This window comes from Nesoenas mayeri (assembly GCF_963082525.1).
Source record: "Nesoenas mayeri genome assembly, chromosome: 20".
In the NCBI taxonomy this organism is placed as follows: Eukaryota; Metazoa; Chordata; class Aves; order Columbiformes; family Columbidae; genus Nesoenas; species Nesoenas mayeri.
The window spans coordinates 1,797,118-1,821,230 of NC_137569.1; positions in this window are offsets into that span (position 1 = coordinate 1,797,118).

Here is a 24,113-nt window from a genome sequence, read left to right on the forward strand (position 1 = left end):
CCGCCCCTCATCCTTCCGTCTCCACAAGCTGTTCCCTGTGACGACACTCTTCTCCAGCAGTAATTGGCACTATCATTCTATTATCACTTATTCTTAAGGCCTGAGGATTTCATTCCTTGCAATTTTCCTGTTGTACAAATTCTTGTCTGTTAGTTTAACACATGTGCATGTGTGTGCATTTATTCCCTGCGAGTATGCACGTTTGTGTCTGGGGAGGACAGTACTTAAACCTAAAAGGACCACTGTCTCATAAAAGATCTGAAGGAAGTAAAAGAGCTAATTGCTGACGACATGTTGCTGTGACTTGCAGGAGGAGGTGCCCCTGTTGTCTCCAGCAAACAGTCTCAATTCTCCTTATAAGCATTTTGAATGGATGATGATCCTAATGAAATTAATAGCATCACTATCCAAGGACAGCATCAACTCATTGCCACCCTGCATTTTGCAGAAATAGCTTCTCTTTAAACAGTGTGCCCCTGCTTTGAACAGTAATGGTTTTTAAAAGTGTCTTAGCACACAAAGGCAAAATCTTTTTTGAAACAGGGTGGAATTGGTTGGTGATTATCACTGAAAAGCTGGCAGCCACCAGCTAACCTTCTAACAATGAAATATGGGAATTTACCTTCATGCTTCAATGCTTGCTATTCAGCTGTCTACCAGGGTCTAAATCAATGATTCTACACCCTCCACTCAAGGTTTCTCTTTCAAATGCTGCAGATATGACCTTAAGTTCATCATCTAAACAATGCAGTTCACGTTTAATTTCATTAATCTAAGATCTTCCATAAAATTGCAATATGGCACCACCATACCTTTCAAGTACCTTCATTAAAATCCATGTTATTTCTAAATCCTATGCATATCTATGAGGTCATACGGTGTTTTATTAAAATGGATTTTTGAAAGGCTCAGCTCTTTTATAACTAATAGTCATAAGGTAGTTTACAATATTTTTTTTGTATAAAAGAAATCCTCTCCCATTGCTCAGGTGATGAACAGATCACTGTTTCCTGCAAATTAGCACCTTGCCTAATTTTTAGCCTTTTTCCAAGGATTTTACATTTGGAAAAGAAATACATTATTAAACCCTCTTTGTTCATCTATATTCTACTGTTTGCCCAGTGCGGTTACCCTTTGGAAGTGTACCATGCCATTCAGATCAAGTGGACATTATTTCCAGAGTTTGTCCCCAGATGTCTATATGGCACCATGTTCTCAAACCGCACATTGGATTTCTTTGCCGTTCTTGGAAAAATACATTGGCACAAGTTTATTTTCCTACTGCATCCCTTTCCCTGTCTCTCGTCTATATTATACATTACTTGGTATTGTGATAACACTTTATTCAGGAGCAGGGACCTCATGACAGTAGATACCAAAAGCACAGAAGAGAGATCTTGACCCCAAAGCCGCCCTCTCTCAGCACTTCCCACCCATTTAGATCAGGAGATATTCAAAGGAAATCATTTTCCTCTTTATTTTGTGCTCACAGTGAGCAGACGCACTTTGTGCGGTGAAGTTCTTACATAATTCAGGCTTATGCGCATAATAATAATAGCAGTAACGCGAAATAAATAGATTACTCATCTTCCTAATAAGTGTGCCCTGAGATCAGCCTCGAGTGCCCTGATCCTGCACCGGTCCCTGGGCACGGCTGCCCCCGGACACCCAGAGCCCAGACCCTCCTCCTGGCCGCTTGTTCTGCACAGGAATATCTCCAGGATCAGGAAATAAGTTAATCCTGCCAATACCTGATCTTACCTGAGCCGTGCTTGACTCTGGGCGTTCAGACACACCCCCAGCTTTAATAAGCAACACCCCAGCAGGAAAGGAGGGCGGGAGGGCTGAGCTCCTCGGGAAGCATCGCAGCGGTGGGGCACGTCCCCCCAGCCTTGCACAGGAGGTGCCAATTCTGCCTCTTTATTATTAGCACTTGCTTCGCTCCCTTCCTGTCTACGAAAGGCAAAATAAGGTGCTGCACTCCACCATTGAGTGCAAAGCCACCAAAATCCACTTCCATAAGGAATCAAAGCAACAACATATCCCTTAAAACACAGATGTTTTATGTGTCTCCCTTTGCCACTGGGGAGCAAAAGCGCCAGAAGAGCCTGGCTGTAAAGAAATGCTGCTGTGAAACACTCACTAAGTCAAACTTGGTCCCTACACCGTGAGGAAAACCAGCAGAGCAGTACCGTGTTTCCAGCGGGACCGTCCCACACCGCGGGGGTACAAACAACGATCCCACCCTCCTGCGTTCCCCCAGGCCTCGCTGCACTTCTGGTTTCCATCTGCAAAGCCTGGAGTCCACCGAAGCCACTGTAAGACTTCTCTGTGTGTATGGGCTCGGTTTAGCCCTCATCCTGTAATTAATTGCAAGTGATGCTGCATTGGAGCAACCATTGCTCCCTCCTTAATTAAACTTGCCACTGAAACGTAAGTTCAGCACCCTTTCTATCGATCTCTTCTGGAAAAAATCCACCCCTTACATTAGTGCTAAACCAAAATAGATCCCTGGCAAAACCTAATGCAAACAGTCAAGATTTTTCACAAAGGTAAATAGGACACAAATGACGATATCTGTGCCCCCTCCCAAACAACGTTCCACAATGTTTCCATCTCTTAAGCAAAATATTAAGCAGCGTGAAGAGACAAAGCTGTCCCATGGTCCTCCCTCATCCTCTGCACTATTTTACTGAGGCTCCAGCAGGAGAAACGGAGACACCGCTATTGAGATGTCACTTGTGACAAACCTTCCACAGTTAATATTGGTTGATGACTTCAACCTCGCCTTCCTTCATCCTTCCATAAAAACATACCCCAGCTGCAGTACCGCGCTGGCGGTGTAACATTACTCTGAAGAAGCAATTACAGTGAGCAGAGCAAGGAACTAAAGACAGGTCACCTAAATGAACTGAGGGAAAACTACACGAGAAAACAAGAAAATGTCTTCATCACTTTTCAGGCTTCAAATTGGAAAAACAGGGATCAATACAGCAGAACTTCATTTAATGGTGTGAAAAACAATCCACCCCAAGACAGGCAGGAATCACTTATTGCAAAACAAACAGGCCAATTAGGGCCGGGCAGGGCGCAGCGGGACGCGGCACCGGAGCCATTCCTCCAGCCTCGGCCGCCCGAGACGCGGGCACAAGGGACGAAGCCACCAATGGAGGATGTTCTGAGGCCACACAGCAAAATATCCACCTACACAGGCACACATGGCAGCAGTTTGCTGCTTTTTGTTACCTATTTTTTCATCCATGGTACTTCCCATTCGCTTTACGATCACAGGAATGGTGTGCAGCGCTGGCTGATGAAACACCAAGAGACCTGGGCTGGAGATAAGGACATGACATAGAATCATTTTAGTTGGAAAATACCTTTAAGATCATTGAGTCCAGCCGTCGACCCAACACTGCCAAGTCCACCTCTACCCCATGTCCCTGAGAACCTCATCTCTGTTGAACCCCTCCAGGGATGGTGACTCCACCACTGCCCTGAGCAGCCTGTTCCAGTGCACAACAACCCTTTCCAGGAAGAAATTGTTCCTAATATCCAATCTAAACCTTCCCTGGCACAACTTGAGTCTATTTCATCTCGTTCTGTCACTTGCTATTTGGGAGAAGAGACCAACACCCTCCATGCTTCAACCTCCTTTCAGTTGTATTGAGCAAGAAGGTCTCCCCTCCGCCTCCTGTTCTCCATGTTCTCATACGTGTTGAGGTTCAGCCAACACCTCTCAGTCTGGCCCTTAGCGTAGCAAGGAGAACAAGGCTGTTATTGATCCGTGGCTTTATGTTGTCCCCAACGATGGGGACGTGCAGGAGAACCCCACCACCACGGCTGTCACCACTAACACCATTCCTCATTGAAAGCCACAGAGCCACAATTGCATCCTTCCCTCATCCTTCCTCAAGGTTTGGTCCAGCGCAGCCTCAGAACTTCTGGTATCCAAGTCCAGCCCCCTCCTCAGTCAACTCCTTCTGCCGAGTGGCTTTTATTATGTTGGCAAGTTTCTCTTCGTACATAAAGGCAGCTCCTCTCTCCAGCATGACACTGTACCCGAATACAAACACCTGCCACGCGAGGATTTTACTGCTTTCACTGTCGTTGCCACCTCCAGGTCCTGTAGCGTATTAAACAGATTAATAGGAGTGATGTAGAGGGAGTATAAAACCCTCCAGTCTTCGCTGCGGGCCAAGTGCCACCAAAACGGAGAGAGAGAGGCTGGAGCTGACATTTGCAGAAGTAACGTCGTGTTATTAAAACAAATTTGGCATGAGGGGAAAATATGTGTGCTTTGCACTTAATAATGGCTACGAGAGCATATTCAAAATCAAATATTTGTAAGGCAGTAAGTTAGTTTTCTCCTCCCTTTCTCCTCCCCGTTGCCAGTCAAAACCACTCCGTGTGTTACCGAGCCACAGGGCTGCTGTTTGCAAAGCACATGAAAATGCAGAGCGGACATGAGGCCTGAATCTCAAATCTAACTTGGAGTTGATATTTGCCTTTGGAAAAGTAATCAACCCCAAAACATGTGGCCACAGTCTTGGCTGCACTTACAGAAAACTGCTACACATTGCAGTTTTTCTCTCTTCTTTTTTTTTTTTCCTCCTTCTACTGAAACATTGGTTGTATTTTCTCCCTTTATTTATTGGAGTGCTAAATGGATTATTTCAGTAATAAATCAGGCCCTTTCATTACATTTTTTAAGGTGTTGTCACTGTTATGAAGTACAGTGTGCCATCAAAATTAAGCTCAGATTGCATTACCACCTATTTTATAGATAGAGAATTACTTGATGGATTTTTTTTCCAGCAGGCTAAGCACTTTGTATCTTCCCTTTGGAGAACAACCGGCTCCCTGGTTTCACAGAAACTTTCCTCTACAAGTTATGAAATTTTCATTCATGTTTTCTCACAAATATCTTTGCATTACATTTTAAAACAGAGGCCTTATATTTCTTTTAGCCCGGGCTGACTATTCATGTAAATGCAAGGAGTTGTTCATGGGAATAGGCAACGCTTGAGCAGAATTACCGGGGGTGTCTGACCCCTCTATCACTTCCCAAGATATAAATCAGAAGTTACCTGACAGCAAAAAGACCAAAATTGCCCATTTGACAGCGGAGCGGGGCAGCATTTTGGTTCTGCTGTGTTGTAACAGGGGCGACTGAAGAGACACTGATTTCCAGGGTAATTTCTAGTTGAGTTCACCCGAGCACGAGTCTGTCTCCTCGCCCGCTGTTCCAGTGGGGTTACGGAGCCGTCTCCATCATCCTCCCACTCCACAGCTTCACTGCAAGGGACAAATAGCGTTACTGGGGCTTTGTTTCCAAACACATCTCCATCTATGAGATTTTGCTATTAACATTCTCTAATTAGCAATGGAAACTTCTACTTGGGGGTTTTCATATGCAACAATCATATATTATTAATATTCATAGAGTTCACATAACTTCATAACTCTGCTTGTGTGCATGCATGTGAGTCAGAGGCAGGACAGCTCAGAGAACCCAAGGAGACATCTCTGAGCTGACACAGGGGACGGTGGGAAGCGCCATCAGATGTCTCCTTGTGGCAGATGGAGCCGTGCTGCGTCGCCACCTCCGAGCTCCGCAGGCGAGTACAGGCAGGAAAGCTTCCTGCCTGCTGGGGTGAAAGCCCGTGCTGCACCCCACGTTCCGCACCCCGACACAGGCATGGGACACACACACCCCTCTGGGCCCTCCAGCAGATACCCCACGTGCACATGGGGTGGGACGGACCCACCTGAATCCCCCGTGACAAACCCCAAAGCAAAGCCCCTCTTCTGTTAAACACTCCAGCTGCAAGGAGCATTAAAATGCTGCTCCTTAAAAGTGCTGGGACTTGAGCATATGTTTAAAGTTAAGTGTGTTATAAAAGGCTTCCTGAATTGCATCTTTATGAGTATTATATTTATCTGAGATGTAAAACTTAGAAAAGAGATCCGTAATGCAGGCAGCGTGCTGCAGCGCGGGCTCGTGGCGCGGGGGAACGGCCCGAGCTGCACAGCTGGGGACCGGCAGATCCGGGAAGGCGACTTTTAGTCACGGAGGTTAAATTCAAACCACGGACCCACCGCCTCCTTCCCACCGCTGCTGCGGTGCTGCTGGGTTTAAGCAATAGGTGGCACTTGAGGGAATAATTTCTTCTAAATCCTCAGAGCGCAGAGTTTTTAGCAATTCCTCCTCGGTGCCTTCCCTTTAAATTGACAGTAGTGTTTTTATCACCATTTTTAGAAACTGTCCCAGAAGAAACTAATAAAGTGCGTCTCACCTTCATATAATACAACACCCTCCAAGCTCCACTGTGCCTGCTCCTTCTTCCACTCCCCCAACACCAATCCAGAGGAATTAGTGACATTACCCTCCGGTAACCTGCTGACACTTATGTTCCAATCCTCAGAAAAGTAACTGCGGATCTGTGGACACGTCTGCCTAGCGCTGCAACAGGAATTCTAGCAAACTAGCTGCTACACGTTATGGGCGATGCTTTGAGAGCTGTACATGGTAGCGAACTGCTGCTGCATCCTCTGCCAGGGCTTTTGATCGGTGCTCACCGAGGAAGGGCCGGCACCCTGCGGGCCGACCAGACAAAACAACTGTTTACAACTCCAAACTTTTCTTGTTCATTAAAGACATAGCAGAGGACAAAGCTGCTCAAGGAGTTAAATGTATTAAGCAATTTACAATTAATATAGAACTCATTCCAGAGATATCTACTAGAGAGTACAACAGGGCAATTAACCCACTAATACACTAGGCTATTACATCGCTATGTCTCTTATTTTAGCCTGAGGTGATTTGAAACGCATTGGATTAAAGGATATTACAGGAGATAGCATGAAAAATAGCTTAATGTAATGAGCCATCCCGTGATGTCTGCTATTAAAGATGATTTGCAGTTGAAAACTACAACATACAGTAGTTCAGCCATTTAGAAACACGAGTATATTTAACCCTTTTCTAGCCCGTGTCCCTTAGATGAATTGATGCAAGACTTTCTCCCTCTCCTCCCCCACACTTCCAGTGCCTTTATCTGAAGATTATCAAATGCACCTTATTAAAGTACAATGGTACTTTGGGAGATTGGTGCCTGAGGTTGATAGAAAACCAGTAATCTGCTAATAACTTTTAAAAATAGATCCCCGAGAGAGTAAATAGGCTCAGGCAGGGGGAGGCTATTCGGCTGGTGACACGTTCGCGAAATGGGAACTTGTAACGAATTTCTGTACTAGCCTTAGGCCTGTCATATCAGCTTCAAATGGTAACTCAGAGCCGGGAAACTAAAGCACCTCATCTTAAAATCTATAACCGTACAACTTAGCATGGAAACGGTGGCAGCAGGGAGAGGAGGGCTCGGCGGGGGGAAAAGATCCTGCCCATGGAGCAGAACTGCCCCACACTCCTCTGACAGCTCAGGCACGTTTGGCGCTGGGTTTGGACCACAGGCAGCCACGGGTCATCAGCTCCTCTCCTCTGGTTCGGTCCAGCTTTGGTGAAGAATCCAGCACCACCAAGTCTGGGCATTGAATAAAGGCATCTAGAAGGCATCTTGCTCCCAAAGAGAAGCACACGTGAGCAGATGCTCAGCTGCAGGCACAGCGCTCTGGCCACGGGCTCCATTCGTCCCTGCCAGCACGGGGAGGACGGTGCCACCGATGTGCCACTTGGACGGTGAGTGCACGGAGGAGCTGGGGAGCAGATCCTGCCCATGTGAAAGCCCCAAATCCATGTTGCAGCCGAGGTGCCTTTCCATAAGTCGTTTTAGCACAGTTATGCAAGGTAGGTTTTTTTGCCCTTGTTCCTGTGAAAAAGTGTCTTTCCTCAACAGATAGAAATTTAAAAATCCCATGTAGCCCATTAAGGACATTCCAGGGTGGCTGGGAAGTCAAATTAAAACAATGAAGAGAAGATGCTCATAGTAAAGGCAGGATCTTACGAACCAATGCTCCGCGGATTCCTATTTCCATTTTCTCCCTGGAAGCCCAGCAGCAGACAGGCTCTGCACCCGTAAAGCAGCATTGGGGCTGCCCCGAAATGTCCTGTCCTCACCAGCACCCGATGGGCTCCCCACGCTGCATCACTCCAAGTGCACGTCTGCTCCTCGGCATCTACAATGGAGCATCGCTGCGGGATTCGGGCTGTTGGTGCTGGTTCCTGCCCACGGTGAGGGCCTCTGCCCTGCTCAGAGCAGCACTCTCTCCCTGCAACCCAAATAAAAGCACTTGGTTATAAAATATTTGTTAGAAGGATCAAATGAGGATTTTCATGTTTGCATGGAAATAGAAAAACAAGTAACAGTGCAAAACAGACCAAACTGATCTCATGGAAAGGACTTTGGTAAGGTGTGCCTTACACAAGGGGTAAGTTCAGGGGAGCCAATATGAAGAACCAGCAGGACGAATTTGGGGAGGACACGGATGCTGCCTCCACCCACACCTCCCAGGCATCCCCCGCTGTGGCTGCAGCTGCTTGGGTCCAGGGTTTCCATCGCCTGCACCAGCACTCCGCTTGCACAACCTTCTCAAAAGCATGTGTAGACAGAATAACCAGTTATCCAACAACTAAAGCAGATATCACCAGGGACACAAGCACCACCGAAAGTAACTCTCCACCTTAGAAAACACGACCCTGCAGCACTTGCCACCTCCCCAGCCACGCGGGCAGTGGAGGTTGCCCAAAGTAGGGTTGGTGGCTACTTGGGGATGCTGCCACTGGTTGTGTTTCCTTTTGATTGTTAACCCGTGCCCTGAGATTTAAAATATGTGTACCGACTCGCACTGAATTATGAGGAGGATGGATGGCATCATTATGGTTCCTCCTTTGAAAAGTTTGCGAGGAAGGAGAAACGGAAAGAGAAAACAGCCAAAGGTGCTCGCAGGCTGAGATCCTCCTGGACTTGAGCTGAGACGCTTCTGCACCAAAGTGGAAAAAGAAGACAAAATCAAGTCCATTTCCCCAGCTGAGCCCCCCGCGGCAGCGGTCAGCGGGGATTTTGGGCAGAGGGACGTGCTTTCCACAAACCTTCCGCAGGGGCCAGAGGAAGGAGGTGCTGGGGAACCTCTTCCTAATCAAAGAACTTGTCACTGTCACTTTGGTGTTAGCAGATGCCACGAACAATAACCAGGATCCGGCGCCTCTGAAATGCATTATTAACAGGCAACATTCATTGCTATCCACCCCTGCTCCAACCAGCTTTCCTTTAAGCTTCACTCGGGGCTGCCTGCGTCCCAAGTGGCACAGGAACCTGTCATTTCTCATTTCCATCCAGAGGAACAAGTGATTTGGGAGAAGGGGAGAGGATGACCAAGGCTTTCTGACCTTTTCTCCTTCAATTTTATTCCTCTCCTTTGCAGGGAGAAAGCGGCAATCACGCTAGGTGGAATCGACAAACTCATCTCTGCGTCTCCCGTCCGCGCACAATCGCCGTGTCACTCGGCATCAGGGATGAGGAGGCTGCCATGGGATTATGGGCCCATGATGGTCCTAATCTGGGGGCAGATTTAAGCCTTCCCCATGCGCCCTGTTGGTGCCAGCTGTGCTGGGGTTATTGAATTGTGAACAGCGTTATGCAAAGTGCACCGAAGAAATCGACATGCCCTGCCTGTTTTCCCTGCCCAAGTGGGGCTGGTAAGAGCTTGTGGCTTCTGAGGTTGCAAAGATCTTCTCATTGCTTTATAAATTAAAGACATCCCAGTGGTAGCGATGGGGAAACTGAGGCACAGACATTAAATGGGGCTATCTCAAGGTCATGCCATATCTCTGAAGGTACCGAGCACCCATGTCCCTGTTTTGCTCACCATGGTCTGTCCTGCAGCCAAGTAGATGGGGACAGACAGCGTGGGAAGGGGGACAGATGTGTAGGGACAACCTCTGCTCAGCAATGCACACCATATTGTGGTATTCTGCTGCCATAAGTGCCAAGACCCCAATTGTTTTCTCCTTGGGAATTCCAACTCAATCCTTTCCTTGTGACAAGAGCTCCCTGGGCCTGATCCTTCATGCTGGGAACAGCCAAATTAAATGCATTGCTGAAAAGCCTTTATCTGGATCTACACTGGCCACAGGTTGACACCTAAAGAGCCACAGGGTCATCTTTTTGTTTTCCTTCACAGTTGTCCCCAAATCCTTCCAGATTTGCCTTGGTCATAGTATCCATGAGCTTGTGATGGTAAGGAGACCCCCAGACCTGCACCGGCACGGCTCAGCCCCCGTTAACACCGCGGAGCCACCGCCGCAGTGGTGTCACCAGTTTACACAAACCATCAGCTGCACCTGTTGGACGGGGATGAACAATTCACATCCACCTGGGAGCTGCGCAGGGTTTGCAAATGCACCTTGATTTGTGAGGGAGGTGGTTTATGGTAAATTAGAGACATCGCATTAGAGGGGATTTCTCTAAACCACTCTTAGCCTCAAATACTAGAGCCTAACACAAAACCGCCAGAGAGAAGAACAAAGAGCAGCTATAGCATCGTTTTAGTCCATTGTAACTAGTTCTAGATGAGCTATGGTACGACAGGTATTGCATTCCTGGCCGGCACGATGCAAACCAGCTGATTACTCCTAACGCATGAACAGAAGCACAGGAAGGCGAAGGGGGAGTGAAGCAGAGGAGAAGGTTTTGCACAGAGAGATCTGCTACAAGAAAACTCCCTTTTTGGAGGGTGGGAGGGATATTAGTTGGTAACAGCAAGAGCACAGATTTTTGCACTCCTATAAATCATTATTACTGGAATGTCCCTGAGGGGATCAGAAGAATGAATCAGTTACACACGCAGCCAAACTTTGAGATGGAGAAAGAAAAGAGAAAGAAGAGGGAAAAAGAAAAAAGATAAAGAGAGGGAGAGGAAAAGAGAGGGAGAGAAAGAGAAGACTAAAAAGATAGAAGAAAAAAGGGGAAAAAGAAAAAATAAAGAGAAAGAAATAAGAGAAAAAGCAAAAGAGAATGAGACAAAGGGAAGAAGAGAGAGGGAGAGAGAACAAAAGCAAAAGGAGAAGGAGGAAAAGAAAGGGAAGAATGAGAAGAAGGGAATGAATGAACTTTGCAAGCGATTTATAATTCCTTTCGCCTACATCATGAATTGAACATGCCAAAAAAAAAAAAAAAAGGTAGGAAGGAAAAATATTCCGCCCAGCATGCAGATTATCATTTGAAAAGATTCTGTTGCTGTGTTTTTGTCCCTGGGTGATGAAAATGAAATTGTCTGATGTGAGCGCCGTGTTAGATTTACCTTTGCAGGGTTCACCCACAATCAGTGGAGAGGGGTCATGCCACAATATGTCATCTCACAGCTCCATCACACCAACTCCAATTTATACGAGGAGGTATTATGCATTTCAAAGGAACCCCCTGCGCGTGGCTCTTGTTACTGATCTATATCACAGCCCAGCTGAGGGAAGATTAGTTCTGCTGCAAGGGCAACCAGACTTATTTGTTTATGATTATATTCTCCTTAAAGACGCACTATTCCTTTTTTTAATGTCTAATTTAAAGTGTGCGTTAAAGGCACCGGGGAGAGGGTGGGATGTAAAAGGTGAGAGAATTCTGCACTCTCCCACAAGGAAACCTAATAGTCTGAGTCTCCCATGCATCCTGCTCATTAAAAAAAAAAAACCACACCAAACTCCATTTAAATGCAAATTTGAGTTTTAGCTGGGGACTCCCCCAAAAGCTTCTCTGGGAAGCACCAGGGAAATAGGATTCAGAAACCTAAAATGGCTGACAGCAGCAGAACGCCTGCAGAAACGCTTCCCATCCAAACAGCCCGCTCCTTCCCCTGGGCAGCCCCGGTCCCCGCGTCACATCCCGCACAGCCGGCTGGCTCGGGCGCAGCATCACTTATCACCGCTCTCCACCGCCGGATTGTTTTACCTCAGGCAAACACCACCCCAGCGAGCTAAAACTGATAATATTAGCCTTTCAACTCCTGCTCGCTGTTGCTTTAATCAACGTTTTCGCAGAAAGTCGGCGGTTTTGTCCCTGATAAAGGCTCTGAAGGATTTAATGAGACCGCTGAGCTCTGCAGACCCCGGGAAGCCCCGCGATCGGCTCCCTCTGTGCTCCTGAATGTGGCTTTAGTTTGAGGGGCTCCAGATGATGGTGGCTCCCAGGACATCATGCAACCCCACAACTTAAAAAGCCAGTGAGTCCTGTGAGGTTTTTATGGTGGAAAAGTAGATTTGTTCAATGAGGACAAGATGCAGAAGAAGGGGTTGGTTGCGCCCCATGGTCCTGCCCGCAGTGGTGGGATGTTCATGGCTGCCGAGCAAACCCCACGGCTGCTACCAAACCTGCCCCGGGATGTCCCCCATGAGAAACACCCCTAAAAAAAGCCAAATGCGAAACACAGAATCACGGGTTTCTAAAGCAAAAATGTAGAGTGGTGGGATGAGGGAGGTGAGGACACCTGCGAGCATTCCCACTGTGTTTGCACCCAAGCTCTCACACAGGGACACTTCAGCTTGTCATCACTGGGCCTGTTTCTGACTCCTTGGCCCATGATTAACGTATCACTGGTTATAATAAATAGGCCCATTCCCATCTAGGAAATAAACGGGTCCATTGAGGAGCTGCGAGGAGCGGAGACACGGAGATGCTGCTCTCTGGCCCCATCTCTCGGCACCTCCCACCCCTCCGCAGCAAAGCCGGCGGTGCCGCTGGGATTCAGCAGGGCTTGCGTGGCCACCTCAAGTTTTTCTGACTGTTTTCTTGAAGCATTTTGCCAAAGTTTGCCAAATCAACGTGCAATCAGAAGCATCGAAGCTGCTGTTGCCTTGGCTTCAAATTATTGTCAGCCACGTCAATTAGATGTACAAGACTGAAGGCAGGATGCGTCCCTCTCTGCAGTGTCATCAGCACTCTGGATGAACAGATAGATGAACAGATAAACACATATGGAAGAAAATGAGCGTATTGATGAATGGTGGAACGGGCTCGTATTTCGCTTGAAGCGTCCCCTGCCTTTCGTGGTGTTTCCCCTCGCCCGGGTTGGAGCAGTTGGAGGGACAGCAGGATGGCTGCACTGCCCTGGGATCCCACCCCAAAGAGCTGCCGGTCCCAAAACAGATCCCACTCACCCCAGGGACCTGATCCTGCTCCTCTGTGTGCTGGGGAGCACCCAGGGAACCCCACCATGATACTGAACCCCTGTGCGTTAATGCAAACTGCCACGCTGGGAGAGGAGCACTCCCGGCAGCCCAGACCTCAAGTGTTAAATACTTTCCTGCTTAAGTGCAAAATCTTTACAGTGCGGCTCATTGAGTTTCTCCCTATGCCAACCTTCACCGGAAAACGAAAAACTGAGATGCCAAAGGCCAGTCGCAGATTCCAGAAACCCAAGTTTATCCAAAGAGCTTCATGGCCATTGGGCTCTGACCTGAGCAAACAGCCCATCTGTGCTGGCCCATGGCGTCACCTGCACTGGCAACATCATCACCTGCACTGGCTGCGGCACCACCAGCCATCACCCCGGGCAAGGAGCCGAAGGCTTGACGCAAGCAGAGAGGTGTACACCACTGGCACCACACCTGGACTTCCAGGAGATCATAGAACAGAATCACTTTGGTTGGAAGAGATCGTCGAGGCCATCAAGTCCAACCTAACCTGACTCTAGCACTAACCCACGTCCCTGAGAACCTCATGTCCGTCTGTCCAGCCCTCCAGGGGTGGTGACTCCAGCACTGCCCTGGGCAGCCTGTTCCAATGCCCCACAGCCCTTTGGGGAAGAAATTGTTCCCACATCCAACCTCAACCTCCCCTGGTGCAACTTGAGGCCGTTTCCTCTGCTCCTGGCGCTTGTTCCTGGGGAGCAGAGCCCGACCCCCCTGGCTCCAAGCTCCTTTCAGGCAGTTCAGAGATCAGAAGGTCTCTCCTCAGCTCCTGTTCTCCAGCTGAACCCCCCAGGTCCCTCGGTCTCCATCACACTTGTGCTCCAGCCCCGTTCCCTTCTCCCAACTCGCTCCAGCACCTCAAGGCCTTTCTTGGTGTGAGGGGCCCAAAACTGCCCCCAGGATTCGCGGTTTGGCCTCCCCAGCGACCCTCCCGTTAAAGGAGCCAGCCTGCCCCCTCCCCACCATCGCCTCCCTTGCTCTTCATAAAACCCACACTCATTTCACTACTTTGGAAAGCTCATAATATGATGGGTGAAAACAATTAAATGAAATAGACTGTTAATACCCATAGGAAAACATTTTTAGATATGATATTACAATCTTGTTTCAAAATTGGATTTTGCCAAGAGGAAATACAGTTTATTATAAAACACATTTTCTTTTAATTTAATTATATAATCTTTGGCTTCAGAGAAGGGATGCTTAAATCAGACCCATTTAATTTTCAAGTGTATTCACCCATCACCTAGGGCAAATTGGTTTAAATTAGCAGGTGACTATGTAAGTTCTAGATACATGTCAGACAAAAATTTATCCGGAAGTCTGTATAAAAGACCATGTACATCAGCAGCAGAAATTACAGGGGATGCACAGACAAGTATCCAAAGAGTAGTATTTACTCTGATTTCAATGATACCCACTACAAACCCCGATCTAGGCTTAGGGTTTTTTACCTTTGTTAATGTTTTGCCAGATCAGTTCATCACACTGCACGTCTGCACTATGCCAATAAAAACTGATGACCTGCAGTTAGTTTCTACCAGGTGCATTAAATTCCCATAACGTGAACAGATCTTGCTAAGTCTACCATAGCCTCTCCTTTTGCAGAGATTACATTTCCAGCCTAATGACAAGAGCGGTTTGTTCAGACGCTGCACTCACTGAACTCTTCCTCTGATCCATCACGGTGACCCGGCACATGGTGCTCGTGCAAAACAGCTCAAGATGGACAGTACTTGGTGAGTTATATCGCACGAATCTCTTCTCAACCCACACTTTACCCCCATTGCTGGGTTCCCAGAAGCCCAGGGTGAACCTGCTCACAGCTCACTAGGACACAGCACTTAAAGGTGGCCAAAGAAAAGGCCTCCAGACCCACAGCTCCACGTGCAAACGTGCTTTTGCACAAGCAGCCGTGCACTTACAGATCGCAGAGCTTAAAAATCAGGGTTTACTGCTGCTCGCTGTGGTTTGGGATAATAGCTCTCAAAGAGAGGAAATTCCTCAGCAAAGGGAAAATACTGCAGTGCAGTCAAGTCTGACTTGGCGAGAGCAGTACAGTAATAATAAATAATAATACATGGGGCTTGTAAGGTGTTTTTCATTGCAGGTATCAAAATGCACTGTGAGTGCTGGCTGGGGGAGGATGAACCCCAAGCAGCTGAACCCCGAGCATCCTCCTGCCCGGAGGCTCCCACACACAGAGGATCAGAAACCTCCTGCTCCAGAAATGGTTCTCAGGACCCAGCTGAAAGCCTGGATCATATTCACCCCCATCAGCCCTCCCGCATTTCTGCTCCCCTGCCCAGCAAACACAAACAGGCACCAAAACCAGGCACAACCATCCCACCGAAAGCAAAGGTTTCTGCCCCCCACCCGGTGCCGGCTGGGCCAGAAACCCAACCAGTGTCAGGAGACAGGGAATAAAGGCAACACCGAAACACCATTTGGTTATTAAGATTCTTGCCGGGCTGTTTCATTTTTAACAAATTACAACAAAAAAGTCTCATGCTGGGCGGTGAGCGCAGGTCCCTGTAGAAGATGAAGCCTGCAAAGGCACTCACTGCCATAGCACCAGAGGCACGTGTATGGATGTAAATATGTACATAAATATACACAGGGAAATTCTGCAAAAGTGATTTGAATGAATCAAATGTGTTGCTTGAAAGGCAAATACTTAAACTCCATCAAAATGTTATTGGCAAAAATAGCTTATTTGAAAATACAGCTCACAAATCCAGAATTCCCATGGCCAAGGGCTGAAGTCGAATTCCAGGTTAGACCCAACTCTGGTGTCTTCTGCTCCCTCACCAACAGGGCATTTGCATGGAGTGGAAACTCACTCGTGCCCAATATGCATAGGTGCACATGGGTGCGTGTGTAATCGTACCTATAGATATATATAGGTAATCCATGAATAAATACATATTATTATTTCAACAGGTGCTGGACATGCACCTCTTTCCGGGTCATTGATGCTCTGCCCCTCGGCTTCCCAATTTGGAGGGGTACCCAGATCTTCCTACAAACCCAACCCCGAGCCCACCAAGCGCCGAGATGCAGATGTGCTCCAGGTGTTATGAGAACATATGATCTCAGCGATGTCTGGTAAATAAACATTACAAGAGGCTGTTTCAAACCTTTGTAGTAGCAAATCTCAGCACTTAACTAGTAATGCAATAAGTCCTATCAAGAGCATGCTGAAAGGTGGAATAAATTTCCCGGAGAACAATGCGGGTGATGTATGCATATGACCGCGGCACAATAAAACTGTAGAATGGGAGGAAAAAAATGCATACAGTCAATACAATAAAATCAGCACAAATATAGGCTGTGTAAGCAAATAAATCTAACAATCCAAATATTTTACAACACACTCACATGCAGAACATTTTTCCCCCAGAAATCTTAGGGTGAAAAAGAAAAAAAATCGGACTGTTTTGCATCTTAGTGTATTGTAAAGGCATCAGCGGCTGTCTGCACAAATTACCATTCATCTAGGCGTTGTTGTGGAAATTTTCAAGGGATTTGCAGTAATTATATGACAAAATGCTTGCAAATCTCACTCATTGCTGAATAGAAACACACGGGTCAAAGATTGAACACTCTCAGCTTGGTAATTTGTAAATGTCAATCAGACGGGGGCCGCGGGAGGCACGGAGGCGTAAGCACTGAAAGGCAGAGCGATTCCGTAGCAACCAGAAAAAGCCTTTTCAATGCAGATTATAAAAGGCACGGGATAGTTTTACTTCCCAGCCTCTTTATTTTTTTAAACAAACTGATCACCTTGCACCAAGAGGAGGAGGAAAAGGGGGGAGATGAGAGGAGGGAAGTAAAGAAAGGAAGGAAAAACAGTTTGAATAAAACTGGTGAGATTAAATTAACTGATACATACATTCGCAGAGGTAGATCGTTTGCTCTGTAATAAATATGGACTCCTATCTTCCCTTCTCCGCGACAGCAAGGAAAGCAAAATAAAATTAAAAGATATAACAATAAAAATTATAAATGCATTGCGGTCCCGCGGACCAACAGCTTGTAATGAAGGCTGCTGAGGAGCTGGGTGGCGCGGTGTCTCTTGGGATCATAAATAGGTAGAGGGAGGCAAGGTGAGGGGCTCCCATGTCCCTTCCCAAACTGCCACCAGCCTCCCACAGGGACACAGACCTTCGGAAAGCCCATTTTCCAGAAAGTGAGATTGGGAATGAAATTGTTTTAGAGTGTACAAAAGAAATAATCCTGGCGTCTCCCACTCCCCAGGGAACACATTAAAGCGACCCGGTTTGCTGCTAAAGCATTGTCTGTCCTCCGCGGGGGCTGTTTCAGACACAATTACACCCCAGCTCCTCGGGCACTGGGAATTCCTGGCACTTGCCCCCGTGGCTTTTCTGCCGCTTGCTCTCTATTTCAGTACTAACAAAAATGACATTTTTGTTTAAAAATGGTGATGTTCGGGGCCTCCTGAGGTTGGTCGCCTTGTTTTTTTAAAAAATAAGTAGGGAAAAACCCCACAGAATGACAAGATGCTGCTGGTTTTGCCCCAGGGAGTACAGTTTTAGAACTGAAAACCCCATTGCCAGGGAGCTGCAAACACCTCGAGGAGCCATCAAGCCATCACCATGTGTCCCCTGGCTGGTGACACGGTGGTGGGCGCCTCAAGCTTCCCCCTCATTCTTGCCACATGGCTGTGAAACCACAGCTGGCTCTGGCTACACCAACACTTCACCTGCTTTGCGTCACAGACAGCTTTTCCTCAATTCAGCGTCGTATTGGGCAGATTTCAAACGCAGAAGGAAGCGCCAAAGCCAACAGGCTGTGGAATTGTTTTCTCCCTACAAACGGTCCCTACGACCACAGCGAGATGCCGTCACACGCCAGAGGGGTTGGCATCAGCCAAACTGCAAGCTGAGGGTTTAACACCATTTAGCACCCTCAAAACAGAAACCTGGCTTTGGTATGTGGTGCCAAAGTTTGGCTTGGAGGGACCTTCAGCATTCACCCAGTGCCACTCCTACCATGAGCAGGGACATCTTCACCAGCTCAGGTTGCTCAGAGCCCCATCCAGCCTGGCCTGGGATGTCTCCAGGGATGGTTCATCCACCAGGGCCAGGCTCTCACCACCCTCAGGGCCAACAATCTCTTGCCCATGACTTCCCACAGGTTCTCCTCACATGGTGTGAACTTGGCCAACACCTGGAGCCTCCTCCTGCTCTTTGCAGCGGGGTCACGGGTGGCTCGGTGGCACTGGGACCGCACCACCTGCTCTGCCATGGGCTCCACCCTCCACTAGATTTAATGAATCTGAGAAAAAATTATGAAGTATCATAAAGCCACAAGTATCATAAAAAGTATAATAAAATTGAGAAAAGCTATTAAGTTATAAATACAACCAATACATGCAACATCACTCAGATGACAGAAACTAGCTATAAAATAAAGTCATTTTAAACCATCATTCTACAAGTTACCAAGTCTCTTAATTCACAAGTCACATGTCCCTTTATGACACACAATCCTATTGTCTGTATCGAGAGCTATATAACATATATCTTCCCGTACTGGTTAAACATACACACGCCCTTATAGACAACGTAGGACAAAGGGCTCTGGTCCACAGCCTCCCAGTAAGTAGTTGTGCAAATCTCCACTTCATCCCTATGCAATGTCTTATTTAACCAGCTCCCTAAATATCTCGCAAGTGGAGAAAACACCTTTGGAATTAATGCACCAAGTGAGGATGCAGCGGAAAAAGGGTTTGGGGAATGGGGAAAAAGGGGCTACATGCACAATTTCAGCCAAAAGCCCTAAAGCAGGTGGTTTTACAGGAATCGGTGACCCCGTCTGCAGCACCAGGCTCCAAATACTTCTCCTATTTAAGACTAAACTTATTCTGAATATACCCAGTGTCCATTTAAAATAAATGGTTCTCTTAATAAGTTGCTTAGTAGGAGGTGTATTTATTTCTTAAACACATATATACAGCAACTGCAAAAGTGGAGATTTACAGTGCAGGTGTATTTAATTCAGCTCACTCCATTTAAAGCTGAGACTTTGCCTATCAAGCTCCCAATCGCCATGGAAAATTCCTTCTCTTTATTTACTCTAAAGGTCCTGTATGTTATGAATATCCATGAAAATAATTAAACACCCTGTTCACAGCTTGTTGTGTTTACTGTTAGCCCAATAAAAACCAAACAGGTTAATGCTGAGCTTTAATATGGGAATTTAATATTATTTCATCTATATATCGGCTAAAAGTTTAGCTTCCCCTTTAAGCCTCATCAATTTACTGGAAATAAGTAACCACCATAACAACACACTATGGACTGTGAGGCAGAGATACATGCCTCTCTATACATTTGTCTTCTGTGCTTTTCTGTCTGAATTTCTCATGTTGGTGTTAGAGAGAGGAAAACAACGAGGTGTGATTTCCACCCACCCAAGAATTATTCACGCAATGGGGAGTTGGCTGCAGTCACGAGCAAGTTGGGTGGAACAGGAGCACAGTGTGGCCTGACAGTGGAAAAACCTCGTTATGATCCTGCAGTCATTAGAAAACTCTGTTTATCAAAGCTTGTATCCTAGCGAGGAGCCTCTTACAGCAAAACATGGGAGGAAGGGGCCAGAGCAGCATCCCAGGCTCCTCGGGAGATGCCGCCCAACCCAGGGCTGGTACCTGCTAATTAACCTGCTCCGCCAAGAGCTGCTCGTTAGCTATTTAGAACGGGCTGTCAGAGCCACGCGGTGAGAATAGAAAGGACCAGCACAAATCAGGAGAGTTTATGAGGAGAACTTACATTAATTTTATCCTTTATAGGTAATAAACCTTTGCTGGTTCATTACTGGCCACTGTTAAGTTTTAAGGGAGGTTTTTAACGCGTGGGGGGGCTCTGCCCGTCCCCGCGGGTGCTGTTCGGCCTCGTGCTGTCACTATGGAGGAGAGGGGGGTTTGGGGACAGCGGAGGGGACACGTGCTGGGGTCTCACCTGCGGGCACAGAATGGACGTCACCAACCCTGGGGACAGCATTTGTCCCCAGATGGTCCTGTCCCTGCTGGTGGTGGCACAGGATGGGGTCCCCCCGCCGAACCTGCTTTGCTCACAGCTTCCCCCGTGTCCCGGCTCAGCGCTCCTGAGCTTGTTGTCTATTTTGGAAAGGGTGCGCTGGCTGGTTAACACTTTCCTTTCTGCTTTCAAGACATCAACCAGCGCCAGCAGCCCAGGAATGCCACCGCAACACCCCAGCGCCACGGGATTGCCCCATAAATAAAATACAGATGCCAGGGCTTCCTATTCCTTTCTCCCCCCTGTACTGAACGGGACACAAACACCACCACGTGTAATCAGAAATACACCCCCAAAGGGCCGGGGGCAGAACCCGGCTGCTCCAGCCCATCTCCTCCTCGGCACCGCCGGCTCTGCCATCGCACAGCAAAGACAAACCTTGCTTTATTTGCTCCTTCCCTTCTTCAGCTTAAACACCCAGTGAAAGCAAGTGCCATTAGGTCAGAATATAGAGCAAAATATCCAGCTGCAAGCAAAAATTATACTAAAGGTGCAAAGCTGGAAAACAAAGAAGAGGTGAGGTGGAAACCTGCACCCACCACGACTGCCGTAGCTGGAGTTTTGTGATTAAACAGGATCGACTTGGCTGGAGACTTTCCCTGGGTCTTGAACATTAGAGAAACATTATTCTCAGAATTACCTGAAGTTTTATTTAATGCAATAAAAGCTCATTTTCTATGGGAATTAGTCCTGAAATAGATGACTATTAAGGAATGCTGGGTGATGTATAGCTCAGCCTGCTGAACTAATGAACTCCCAAATACCTAGTGGGGAAGCGCAGGGGAGGGGGCTGCGGGGGGACTGGATGTCTTTCTGTCGGAGAGGGGGCTAACAGGACAAACAATTAATAAAATGTCTAATTTAGTGCTGGAATTAACAGAGCTCTCAGAATTCACACAAGCTCAGCTGCTCTTCCTCTACCAGAGCTTTAGTATTTGAGCCTGAGCAAAGTTCCTCCCTTTTCCAAACTACTGGAGGGAGATGAGAAACTGAAACCAAACCAACAAACAACCCCCACCCCAGAAAAAATACAAAGCAAGAGAAAAACCCCGCAGATATTACCTCCTTCATGGGGTTTTACAAGGTATTTTCTATTAATAGAATTGTTAGCATCATTTAATGAGACACTATTCCCAGGGTCCCCTCCAGCCTTCACCAAAGAGGGTTACTGCTAATTTTAATAGGAGACATCAGCTGTTTTTCAGTGTATTTCCTCCCCATTCTTGGCACCTTTTAATAAAGTGAAGGAATCCAGGGCAAACGGAGCAGCCAGAGTTGGGTCTCAGGGGTGCACCCCGTGTCCCTGGGAAACTCAGCTTGCAGGAAGAGAACAAGGCAAGAAAATCACTCCAACAAAACCAGTAGCAAGGAAAGCAGATCCTACCCCCACAAAGACAACAACAAACCTCCAATTCCCTCCAGAAGGCTCCAAGCTGAGGGCAGGAAATAAAACAACCCAAGGAGATAATCTGCGTTTCAGGTATTTATAACCTTCAGCAATCCTTACCTGAAACCTGGCTGGGGGAGCGGAGGTTCCCGAGGAGAAGCTCCACCCGAGTGATAAGTGGGAGCACCTGAGCGCTTCCTCCGAAGCTCTCACCGAGGAATTAAGGGACCAGTTCACTTAGAAAGCATTTGTTTGTCTGTAATTTGCTTTAACTCTGCAGTGGTTCCCAGCACACCCTCCCCAGCAGCAGCCAGGGCAGCTCTTTAGCACGTTCCCTTGAATATTTCTTTATATAAGAGGGATAATTAACCCCATTTCCAGCAGAAGGTAAAGGAGGGGCGGGGAAGGGAGTCAGGGCCACCCTCCGTGGAGATGCACTTTGGGGCGGTTTGGCACCAGGGCTCCCAGGAGCATCCATCCCTTCCCGCTCAGAACTGGGTGGCCAAGCAGAAATTCAGAGCTCCATAACAAACGACGGAAAGCAGAAACAACCCAACCTAGAAAGACAGCTCCTGTCCACAAAGTAAATGCCATATCTCATGAAGTTGTCCTTTTTAGTTGTCTATATAAATAAAAAGGCTCCCCTTCGTCTCCATTTTTTTTCCCGCCGAGCAGCCTGTGTTCATTGTAGCAGTAAATGGAGTTCTTTAAAGAGCTGTACAGGAGCTCTCCGTACTACGGCTGCGACGCTGATGGACACCATAGATCACATGTAACACAACGCAGCGAGAATGCAGGGCCTGATCCTGCCCAGTGCTATGGGGATGCGGTAAGTTCCAGGAACCCGTGGCCCAAACGTGGGGGACAAAGCCCTGAGAGCCTTGGGGAGACGCGGAGCCCAGCGCGGGACTTGGTTCCTGCGTTGGCAGCACCTCCAGCACCTTTACAATGAGGCTCCAGCTTTATCCAAACAAGCAGCCAGGTTCCCTTCCCAGCGTGCAGCAGCATCCCCGGTGCTGCGGGTACCAGCCTGTGGGTACCAGCCTATGGTACCAGCCTGCGGGTACCAGCCTGTGGGTACCAACCTGTGGTACCAGCCTGCGGGTACCAACCTGCGGTACCAGCTCACGGGTACCAACCTGTGGTACCAGCCCGCAGTTACCAACCTGTGGCACCATCCCGCCTTCAGCTTTTCTGGGGTTTCAACAAGCGATTTTGTTTGCTTCACAAAACCAGAAGCTGCACATTTTCAAACCATCGGGTTTAAGAAAGAAATAACAGAGTCACTTGTATTTCTGAAAGCCCAGCTAGTGTGTATATACATACATATATTTTTCATATATATATATATTGCTTCAAAAGGAAATTACAGTAATTAGGCTTCCTGTTGTACCTCTCCAAACTGTCTATACCAAGGAAAGGGGACACCCAGCCTGTCCTTTGGCATAACCACATGGGTATGGGGAGGGTGCCACCGTCCCGCGGTCCCAATGGAGAGCGACCCCGCGCAGACCGAGCTGCCCGTGGGACTTTGGCCTCTCCAAGTATCCGAAGGCAAAAAGCTGATGAGTGGATGTGACAGTTTTCTCAGCCACCTCAGCTCAGGCGCTGGCCTGGGCAGGTGGGGACATGGCAGCAGCAGTGCCTGTCGCCCATCCCCAAAGCAGACCCTCCATAACTAATGAAAAAATTACCCCAAAAAGGGTGTTTTGTTCCCATTTGCTCAGTGCTGTGCCACCCCCAGCACCTTTCTCAGGACAGCCCCGTTCTGTCTGTATCTCTCATGGGAGGAATGTGCCACCTCCCATGGCCACCGAGGACCTCAATGCTTGGGTGTTCCCCTCCCGCTCCCCAAAATGTTGTCCTTCTGGGTGGTCGCAGGGCACCAGCGCTCACCCGTGGGTGCCGGGTGGGTGCCCATGCACCCCCATGTCTAATATCAGAGCTCCATCTAGCGCTGCCAGCCCGGCCTGCCGGGGCGAGGGGAAAGGGGGGAGGAAAGGGGAAAAAAAAATTAAAACATATTAAAGGTGTTAATAAGCGACTTATTTAAACGGAGTATCACATATTGAACATTAATCACCTTGCAGTAAAAGTGTAATTAAGGAGTCACTCTGCCTTCTGGGGAAGGCTCGCTTGGAAGCCGAGAGAAAATGGTCTCTTTATTAACACAAATTATTTTATTTGGCTAAAGGTAATAATTCTAAGTGAGGTCAACGGGACTCGCGCACACGCGAGCGGCGCCGGGTCCCGGCCAGCGTTTCCATGGCGACTGAGCCAAGTTCATCCTCCACGGTAATGGCTTTGCTCTCCCACCAGCGCTCGGGATTGTTTCTTGGGGAAAAAAACAGCCTTGGATCTGTCAGCGGTGTCTCCTCGCCAGGGGCCGCGGGAGGAGCCCCCGCGGCCTTTGGGGTGGTTGTTGCACAAGTGGTGTGTTTAAACGGCGGCGGCACCGTCCCCCCAGCCGCTGGGTGCAGGGGGTCGCGGCACAGCACCCACCAAACGTTCTCCCCGTGAGGAT